The sequence below is a fragment of the Anomalospiza imberbis genome, chromosome 3 (genome assembly GCF_031753505.1).
Source record: "Anomalospiza imberbis isolate Cuckoo-Finch-1a 21T00152 chromosome 3, ASM3175350v1, whole genome shotgun sequence".
NCBI classification, from domain to species: Eukaryota; Metazoa; Chordata; class Aves; order Passeriformes; family Viduidae; genus Anomalospiza; species Anomalospiza imberbis.
The window spans coordinates 88,405,820-88,416,608 of NC_089683.1; the positions used below are offsets into that span (position 1 = coordinate 88,405,820).

At 45.4% G+C, this 10,789-nt stretch overlaps 1 long non-coding RNA gene across 1 annotated transcript; it reads right to left on the reverse strand.

Annotated features, from left to right (window-relative positions):
- Positions 1 to 302: 302 nt before the first annotated feature.
- LOC137471344 (uncharacterized) lies at positions 303 to 4,597 on the reverse strand. The gene is made up of 2 exons (XR_010997534.1): positions 3,183 to 4,597; positions 303 to 1,677 (listed from the first exon to the last, which is right to left on the reverse strand). It is a non-coding gene; the product is annotated as an uncharacterized lncRNA (long non-coding RNA).
- Between the last annotated feature and the right edge of the window lie 6,192 nt (positions 4,598 to 10,789).

A 10,789-nucleotide genomic window follows, 5' to 3' on the forward strand; every position in this document is an offset into this window, starting at 1 on the left:
GCTTGGAGCAGCCTGGTCTAGTGGAAAGTTTACCTGCCCATGGCAGAGGTGTTGTAACTTGATGATCTTTAATGTCTCTGCCAACCCAAGCCATTCTATGATACCTTACACTAGATGAAGGGTGTAATCTCTGCTGTGAGGGTGGGTGTGGTAACTGCCCATCAGGCAACATTAATCTCATAATGACCCAGCAGACCAGGGTGAGTCTGTTGTCCCACCTGAAGACAATAATCTAGTCCCAGCTCCCACAGGGCCTGTGTGACCATGACTTAATTAACACTCATCAAGAAAGAATCTTTCACTTCATTATATCATCACTTTTTATTTTTACACTCCTTCGATTAAAACCTTGAGTAATTACACGCACTGTTGACTTTGGCATCTCCTCTTAGATCTCCAGGGATAAGCAGTGGACAGGGAGGTGACTCAGAGCGCTCCAGTGATGTGGGGGCAGTGTCTAATTTAGGCAGGGACAGTTGGGTGCCTCATCTGGGTGGTTTGTCTCATCTGTACGGCACGGCTGCCTAGAAAGGAAGGGGACTAAAATCCTGAATGAAAGTCCTGTGACAGGATTCAGAGCAGACCTGTATGATATCTGGAATGACAGTGTTCACCATGATATCACTGCATCAGACTGGGGAAAAAAAATCTGTTATTTCTTGTTGGCCAGATATGATTAGTCTGGAGATTAGGAAAACTACTTTAATCGGACTAATAGTAAATGTACACCCTTATCTAGGAAAAATCCTTTCTATTTTTGAGGAAATCTGCTTGACTGGCCTGATTAGCACAGCCCAGAAATGTTTGCACAGTGCTCTGTCCTGGTATACAGGTGATTGTTTTACTTGCTTTTGCTATCAGAACCGTTCTCTTCTGCTAGGTTACAGCTACTTACACTGGCTTCTGCAGCATTTTAAGGCTGATTCGCCATCTCATAAATAACATACAAAGTCCTGCAAGTTTTCTGTACCTTTATTATTATATCTCTGTAATTAATGGCCTTATTTTGGAGAAGGAGAGGAAGCAGTGTTCTTTGAGCAAAATTGATCAGCGTTTTAGAAGGAAGAGCAGAATTTGAACACAAGGATGAAAACCACCAGGCATTGTTTATCCTATCAGTTCATCTTAGTGTGTTGCTGTTGATTCACATAGAACTGAAATTTTGATGGGTGTCCTGGCATGCACTTTAATGGTTTGGTCTTGGGGCTGCCCTGGATTCTTCTTTCTGGGATTGCTTCTCATCCTTTTATATCCTAAACAGTCTGAGTTTAAGTCACCTGGGATCTCTGAGCTACCAATGATTCACCACTTTGGACAGGATCTTATCTCTCAGATGGTCACTTTGGAGCCTGCAGGGCCACTTCTGGAGTATGGCATTCTCTGACTGGCTTGCAGAGTGCCAGGTCCTCTTTCCATTGTTTCAGGCAGGCAGCACAGAGGACTGGTCAACATGCTGACAACGCTTTCAGGATGAACAAGATCCATTGCTATGACCTCATGTAAAACTGCCTTTCAGTGATGAGGAAGGAGACAATCCTGGGGTCGGTGTAGTTGTCATCGTGAGGGTGGTGTGGGCATTGCTGCCTCAGCCATGGAGGACAGGCACCACCACTGTTTTCATCTGTAGTGACTCATTCCAGCCAGATCTCAAAGGATGAGCCATGAGTTAGAGATCACCTGCAAAAGGACACCTTGGTGAGGTGATGGAGCAATAGGGTATTGCAGGGTGATGATATTTAGGGTAATGACAGCCCATCCCACAGCTGCCTGAATATGGTATGGATTGGTGGAGGGACTGCTTTAAGCAGGGAAGGGGCTGTGATTAAAGCTTGCCCATCCAGCTCCTGACATCTGCAGTTTGCTGCTGAACACAGAAACAAGAGCTGAGCTGACCAACCCCACCAGCAGCCACTGAAAGTGGACCTGCAGCAGTGCTCCCACTGAGAGACTCCCATGGGCAGAGCAGAGCTGTGTAACCCAAAGATGGGACACCTCTCTAGGAGATGTCTTTCCAGTACATTGCACGTGCTGCAGGGCAAAATGCTTCTTCTGGGATCTGCAGCCAGGGCCACTGGTGCTGGCAGGGATTTTACCACCAACTCAGGAGCAGCCATGTGGCTGCCTGGTGAGAACAGGATACTTACAAAGACTGAAGGAGCTCATTAGAAGTCAGGAGAACTTCAAGAATTGGCCTGGACCAAGAAAAAGGACAGGTCAGGTGGTGGCTGCATGCAAAATTGCTTTCAGCAAGTAACAGGGGGAAAAATGATTATTGGACCAACAAATGCATTAATCTCTCAAGGAGGGATCTAGGTAGATGGTAGGTGTGGTGCTAATCCTCAGTGGGCTGGGGAAGCAAGCCCATAATGTGTAATCTCCACTGCTGACATCTCTTGTGTTAGTCCCTGCACCGTGGTTTCACAATCCATCAGCATGGGAAAACAGAAGTCATGAGAAATGCCTGGGACATTAAACCTAAAGAAACTTGAATTTATATTTAGTACCTTGCTATATAAGAAAAGGGCACTGTGATTTCCTATTAGGAACAGTCAGCCTAACCCCAGCTGGGTAATCTCCCTGCTAAGTGAGAAAAAACATTTTGCACAAGATCTGTATTTATGGCCAAGTACTGCTTGCTGTGCTCTCAGAAGGGGGCACAAGGAAGCCAGCTTCCTCTTCTGCCTTGATTGCATTATGCCACTTTCCTTCTTCCCAGAGGGGTAGAAGTCCCTTAGGAAGTCCCTCAATCTCATGAGTAAACCAAGCAGGATTTTCCATAAAATGTTTAACAGTTGCAACCATTGATTATACTGTTCCACTGCTGTCACTAATTTATGTGGTAGAAGTGTAGTCTGCCTGCTTAAAGTTTGGTCACAAGCATGCATCACAGAGACAGGCCCATCTGCAAGAGCCAAATTGATCTGTAATCTTCTCTTACTCTCCCCAACCATCAGTGTTCCTCCCTCATCTCCTGGTGGCTTTGGTACATATTGATTTCACAAAGGAAGAGGGGACACCTAAACCACAGTGAGAGAACATGCTGTTTCCCTTGGAACAACAACACTTTTAGAGGCTCAGCAAAGCCAGAGCATCACACTAAGATAAAAGTGGTGGTGACCTACCAAGGAAAGAACTTTGCAGCAGCAACAAGTGACCTGGTGTACCACATTGCATCACCCCACCTGCAGGGATTAGCAGGAGCTTGGCCTCCTGTACCCACTCTGGCAAGTCTTGGCAGCCCCCAGCATCACACCTGTTGGGCCAAAATTAAGGGAGATCTCAGGCATGTTGTGGGACTCAGCTGGCAGCTGTAAGAGCAGAAGGAAGTGACAAGTGGTTTTCTGGTTGGAGGGAGGCTTTTTGAAGGCAGGAGATGGTTTTAATTAAAATCTCATCCCTTTCAAAGGGAAAATTTCTTTAATGAAAGCTGTGTAAAATCCAGTGGGCCTTACTAGCCTTTGGTACAATTGACTGGCAAGGGAAGCACCCTCTGCAGTTAAACTGGTTTGTCATACCAGCATGAGGAAAATGGTGAACGTAAATATTGCTTACTGCCTCAGGGAAGTGGAGGAGGAGGGAGGAAACCTTGTCCTGTGACCCAAAGCACTTTGCTCATTCACTAATGAGTTGAAAATCTGGACCCCATTAACATGAACTCCACTCTCCCTGTTGCCTGGCTTTGGCTGCATGGGGGTGATGGCTGGTTGCTTGGCTGTAGTGGGAGGAATGGGATTTGTGAGACAGGCAGAGGGTGCTGAGAACTCTCTGCTGTACCTGCTTGCCCCATGCTGGTGATAAAGCAAACTGTGGCTTGCACTGAGATAGTCATAAGTAGAACAAGGTCAACTGCCTATTTCAATCACCATGACAGAAATAGAGTTGATCTCAATAAGATCTCAGCTCTTTCTTCCTGTTAGCTCCTCAGTTCCAATTTTAGGATTGCTGTAATCAAGCTGAGGAAGAAGCTGTTTATCCTATGGAAGGGAAGTTGCTTGAGGCCCAGGCTGGAGAAGAAGAGTTGCTTGAAAATATACTTTAAGAAAGGTTTTGCTAGCCCATGGGGAGGGTCTGTGTGGTTCAGGAGCTGTTCCCATCAGTGTAGTCATGTAGAAGGTATTCTGGTCAAAAGAGGATCTGTTCTCCTTCTGTTCTGGCAGCAGCTGCACCGAAGGAGGGAGGTAGTTGGGCTAAGCCATCTAGTTGGCCAAGAACAAGTTTCCAGGTTTGCAAGTCTGCACCTTTGTTAAACTGTTAAAACTGTGGCTTTGCATAGAGCCTCCCCTGCCTGCTGCCAGGGAATATTGATGTTCTTTTCACTGCAGGTGAGATGCTGACAGCTCTGTCTAATACAGACAGAAATGGAGTGGAGTGGAAAGTGGCACTGAATGCTAATTCACAGCAACTCACAGTACAAAGCATCCTCCATAAACAAATGAGTGAGGATGTTCTCTTAGGACAAATGTTTGGAGTGGTTTCATGAGAATTCAATTAGTTTCTTCCAAAACACCTGCAAATGCCAAAGTGCAGTGCTGACGGCTGACTGAAGTGCTTTTCCTTGAAGCCTGCTTGTGTGGTCCTCCACCCCCTCATCTCCGTGGGCTGGTGGGAGGGCTGGGAGCCTGGTGTCCTTCCACCTGGTTAATTAGGTGAGTGAGCCGTGCCATTCATGCCCTGAGAAAGACTGTGGAGGTTCAGGTGGTCTTTGAGCAAAGAGTGGAGCTGATGATTTCCCTGCATGGGTGGTGTTTGCCCGTAGGTCTCTTCTGCTCTGTGCCCCTTTGCTGCTTTGGCACAGAGCCTGGTGCAAATTCAAGAACAGACCTGGTACAAGGAGAGGTAGAGGAAGGGAGATCTGTGCCTCTTCTGCTTGTTCTGGTTTCAGTGGGCCAGCGGAGGGCAGACAGTGAGGCAGGGGCAGCAGCTGGAGGTGATGCAGGCACAAACACTGGGTTAAAAAGTTGCCTGTAAATCAGGGCAGCTAATGCCAGTTATCTGGGCTGCTATTTGACCCCTGAAAGTCAGGTCAGTTATGTCAGTGAGTGAGGCTGATAAGAGCTCAGCTCTGCTATGGACACAAATCTGCTGTCTGGAAGGGCTTCATTTGTATTGCACTTTTTCACACCTCTGACCTTCAGAGCCTGACTAGTGTTTGCAGGCAAGCAGGACCAAAACTGTGGTCCAGGTAGAAGGCCTGACGTGAAAGCTTGCTCTGGAGGATGAGAACCAGGAGCTATCCCTCCCAAATTCAGGCTATACAGGGTTGCTGCTCAAGCAGCTATGGCAGGAGTTGAAACCAGTATCTCTGATGATCTGTTCTGGTACACTTACAAGCACACATAAGTCATAAAGGTCATATTCCTGTCCTGCTTCCCCTTTTGTTTTGGGGGGTGGAGGCAAAAATATGTAAGACAGAGTATTCTCACTGTTGTGGCTCAGAAGAGAGGAGCCACATTGGTCCATGCAAGAAAAAAATAGGAGGGAGAGCACACCACAGGTAAGAGTTGTCACTTTTAGTAGGCAGAGAGCCATCCTTCCTGGCATGAGAAGCAAAGGCTTTGCAGGGGAGTAGGAAAGCTTAGGTATGCCCAGGATGACACCTACAGCATCTCTCAGCTGGATTCCTGAAAGGACTCCCACAAGTGTCCTGTCCCTCTGTGCTGGCCCCAGCATTCCCTCCTCTGCCCCATGCACGTCCGCCTGCAGCTGCTGGGTCAGGACAATCAGATATTTGCCTCTGGGAAGGGGACCTTGTGTATGGAAGGCACTGTTTGCTCTCATGGCATCGATTGGGAGGGTTGGGTGTGATGGGGAGTGGAATTTGGCCCAGCTGGCTGTCAATAGCTCTGCAGCACTCTCGCTCACAAAATTGTCATGGCAGCAACTGTCTGGGCACTAATTTTCCAACAGAGCCAATTGGAATAATTCACCTTCCCTGATCTCTTTTTGAAGCCAGGAGGCACTAGCCTTTATGACCCCAAATTGCTGAAGAGAGTTATGGGAGGGACTCCAACTGGACTTTTTCCAGCCCTCTTGCTCTGCTCCTCATAACCAGTGTCTTCCCCTTTGGCTCTCCTACGGAAAGACAGAGTGAGGGATCTCACCCAAGCTCTAAGAAAAGGAAGTAAGACTGTGTCTGGACTGGAGGCAATTTATAAATAAAGACCTTCAGAAAGCAGTTTGTTTTTTTTTTTTTTTTTTTTTGTTTTTTTTTTCCATACTCTTTTACTCGTTTCCTCCTAAGTGCTTGTCCCCTCCTGGGCAGCACAGATATGCCTGCCTTGTCTTGTCCTACTGATGTGCTCTTTGTGTGCTCCCAATGTGTTGCTTCATGCTGGTAGTGTGGAGGCTGCAGGAACACACCTGAAGACTTCTCGTAACCAGAGTCTCTTCTGCTCTCTAAGGTACGAGTACCCTGGGGAGACCAGTAACTACCTGTTCACTCAAACAGCCACAGTTTAAATGGAAAAATCATAATGCTAAAAGGACTGTTAAGAAAATAATAATCTCTCTCTGTCCTGCTGAGATTCCTGGCCAGGCTGCAGCCAGAGATGATTAGAGAACCTTAAATAAAAATGAACAGGCTGGACCCAGGCAGGTTTGAAAAACTAGCTGACTTTACTGAAGCAAACTTCTATTTAATCATTCCTCTGTTGCTTTAAAGGTGGCATATACAGCCAGGTAAGCAGAAATATGTTTGTTTTGAAGCCCTGGGTAAATGTCATATAGAGGAATTAAAATGTCAATCTGTAGCTGTATTTGTTTAATGAAATTGTATAAACAAGGCTGTGAGCACATATCATCTCACTCCAGCATCTTAAAGGTGTTGAACCACTTCCCACTCCTCCCAATGTGCAGTCATTCCCCCACTCTGCTGGCAGAAGGGTCGGGGGATGCTGATGGGGGGGCTGGAGGCAAACTCCCCCAGGCTGGCTTGTCCCCTAACTCATCAAACTAACTCATCCATCTGCAGCAGCTCAAGGTGTTTGCAGGGTGGTCTTGAGCTGTCATCTGCCACCAAACACAAGGAAAGCAGGGATGCCTGTAAGGGCTGTGGGGTGAGTATCTGACCACAGTTCCACAGCAGTGACCCAGAGCTGAACTGGAGCAGGCATGGTCAGGAGATGTGAGCTGACTTCACCTGTCTGACTGCTTGTGTTGTTGCTTTGTTTAAAGGATGCTGCTCACCACCATGACCTCCTTGCCCTAACTCTCCTGTGGTGTTCCCCAGGGAAGGGACACCTGGCATCACCTGTGTCTTACCAAACCCACACAGGCTGGTAACTGTGCAACAGAAGCATCCATGTGGAGTTATAGTGCCAGAGCTGTTGCATTTCAGCTTCTCACTTAGGTCATTTTATAGCAGTTTCCCCACTGGGGATAAGCCATAAAAAGCAAGCAGGAGTACCAGGATGCCTCTTTATGTTTACTACTGGCTCTCATTTTCCTTATAAATTCATTTTGTGCACAGTTTCTATCCCACCCCCTTGCTTAGAAGATGAACTGTTTGTCTAAAGCAGGTTGTTTCCTCTCGTACCAGATGATCATTTAAGAGGGAAGCTTGTATTTTACTAAGGTGCCTTTAAAACAGGCTTCCAAACAAAAGGAAAAAGGGGGATATCCTTTTCTTGCAAAATGGCTAACAGTGGTTTCTCAGATTTGCCTGTGTAGTGAACTGACATTTCTAGCAAGGACAAACAAAGGTGCCGTGCGATGTAGTAAAACCTAACAAGAATCAAAGATTGCTTAAAGAAACAAATGAGCAAATTTAAGTAGTTAATACTATTTATAGTAGTGAATACTACTTATTATAGTGAATAAGATGTTCAGTCTAGCCCCCAAGGACATTTTCTTTTAGCCAATTCACGTGATATCTGATGAAGTACGAGCTACAGGTTTGCAGTTGAAATACTGTGCTGGTTAGCACCTTTGTTTTCCCCTGTTTCCCAGTTTTCTGCTCCACTCTGTAAGCTGTTGTGTTACTTTAGAGAAGTCACTCAGCCTCTTGCTTCCCATTTCTGCTGGTAAAATTGGGAACTTGCATTGCTCTGTCCAAATGGCATTCTCAGGAGGGACAGGAGTCCTTTGTTGTCTCTACACACAGCCTGTTACCGTGAACTCCTGGCTTTGGTTGTTACTGTGCCCCTAAAACCAGAATAATGCTACCCCAGAGAGCAGCCAACATTGGAGTGCTCCATTCTGCAGCTGTCTGTGCAACAGGTGAAATTCTTATTTCATGCATGACTCCAGAGATCTGAATGTTCAGGGGACAGGACAGCACACCTTCTTCTCTACTTCGGTGAAGGGCAGGTGCTGTACATGACTGTGTTGATGAAGGTAACTATGTTCTGGGTCTTTTTCTAATACTAAACAAGATAAAAAGTCCCTGATTGTAGAGTGGAAGAATGGTTGATGTGCAAGAAATCTTTCAATAAGAAGGAACTGTTGAGCTTGAGAGCATTTAAGGGGTGTCTGTATTGTTGGCAAGAATTGTGATGGCTTCTTTTTCACATCTGTTAAATATTCAGCATGTGCTTTTAGCAGTCTTTACCCTTTTTGTGAGGTTGAACAGTTCTGATTGGATTTTATGCAATTAGTATACTGTGAGAGTTTGTGAGGATTTGCTTCAATTCTGAGATGATTTCACTTTGTCTGCTTGTGGTTTTCTTCAAATGTCTGAGCAAGTGCACCATGGTGACAAAAGCATTTGAGGAAAATAAATGTCAAAATCCCATGTGCTGCTACTGCTGGAAGTGGGAATTCAACTAAGATGTGCCAGCTTTCATAATAAGAATTCTTGTGTGCTTTTCAGATAATAGAAGTTTAGTTTTTAGAGAACAGATAAGTCTTGTCTGTTTTGGGTGTTGAATTACAGAGAGCAAAAGTATTTAGAAAGCTGTTCTTTGAATATGCTCAGAAAAAAAAGTCACATCAGGCTGTGGTTTCTGAGAGCAGGAAAAAGGCCAATCTTATGTCATAGGCTAATGTATTAAGCATGAAGTCAGTAAAATTGTGCAGGAAATCCTCTGAAACTGGGGTGGAATAGCAACTTACCATCAACATTCTTAGAAAAATAAAAAGTTAAGTAAAATATGAGAGAAAATAACATTTGGCCTCTCTTTGTATTGTAAGAAAACTTGGCAGAGGCTGAGTATCCTTCAGAAGGGAGCATTGCTTGCTGTGACTAACCTCTGTACATATCTCCTGTGAGGAGAACTCCTCTATAAGCAAGTCACTAAACATTTTCTTGGTGCACATTTGTTAGTACTGTACTGAGAAGTTTGGTCAGAAAGTAAAATCAATGATTCCAAGTGTTTTCTAGAAAATATTTGTCTTAGGAGACATCTAGCTTTGGGAGATGCACACGGTTTCCAGCTGCCTGGGTGAAGGGTGCCTTTTCAGGTGGTGAACTGAACACAAGCCCATGAGGAGTTCCTTCCCCAAGCCCAAGTGTGGCCTGAAAGGGATGTTTTGAGGGAAGCACGAGCTACCCCTCCTGTGCTGTGAGCCCAGTGCCAACCTCAGCAAGCCACGGACAAAGAGGAATAGAGAGCATGGAAGTGCTCCAGGGGTGTCTCACGGTGGCACCTCTGGGGAACTGACCAGTGTTTGTGGAGTCTGAGTGAGACCATGTGTTTCTTCATTGAACTGTTTGCTCCCTCGCTGGGCAGGGCAGCTGTTTGTGCAGCAATTGCACTGCACTGTTAAAGCCTGGTTTGCATTTATGCTGGGTAGTATGGGGACTTATATTTTATGAATATTTTATTCAGAAGGTAATACCTCCAGGCTGTGGTCTTTGCTGGGTGAAGTCACTCTATGACTTAATTGCTTGAAGTCTTTCCCCACATTTACTCTCAGCAGAAGCAGATTGCTGGAGGTGAAGCTGTTACAAGTGAGAGCCTTCCCCCACTTCCCCTTCCTTCCCAGTGTGCAGGGGAACTGGTGCTCTGCTGTGGCATCACAACACCGGAAACCAAAAGCCTGAGTTTGTGCTGGATGAATTGCTGTCCTGCAAGGAACATTTAGGAGAAGCAACTGATTGTTTAAAGAATGGCTGTGAGGAAAAGGATTTGCTGTTTACCTTAGAACTATAAATAAAAAAATCAAGTATTCAGTGCTTCTAAAATCTTGCTCTCTGTTTTCAATTTTTTTTTTAAACTGAGTTGCTGGATGATGATATTACTGCTTTTTTTTTTTTTTTTTTTTTTTTTTTTTTTTTTTTGCAATAGACCCAGTTGGATTGGTAGTTACAGCTGGAAAATCCAGTTGAAAAATTAATTATCTGCATACATTCCAGAACCAAAATCTTTGGGTGCTAATTTAGATTCAATGTTATCATGCTGACAACTTCTTACCAGCTCTAACTTCATTTTTTCTCCTGTAGCTCAAAGCTTGGTTGGTATTCCCGGTTGTAGGTGAAACACTTTGTCACTCCCGTGGTTAGGAAGGACATGGGAGGATGCATTGCTCTGGAGATGCCACTTTCCCTGTCGCTGACTTGGTGGATTGATACGTGATGGACTGGTGCATGATGAGATGTGGTTTCTGAACCAGGAAATGTGTAAACAGATTGCACAGTGAGGAAGGAAGGGGTGCAGAAATCCTGTGCTGCTGCCAGGTACTCTTCTAGTGTGTGTGATGAGCTGATCCATGTGGCTTGAAAATCAATTCTCACTTTGTAGTGGTCATGTAGCAAGGGTGAGAGCTTATTATTTTGCCCATGGCAGCCTGTGACAGAAAGGATGAAAGGGATTTATGCTTGTCCTTAAAATCTTGTCCTCCAGCCTGTGCT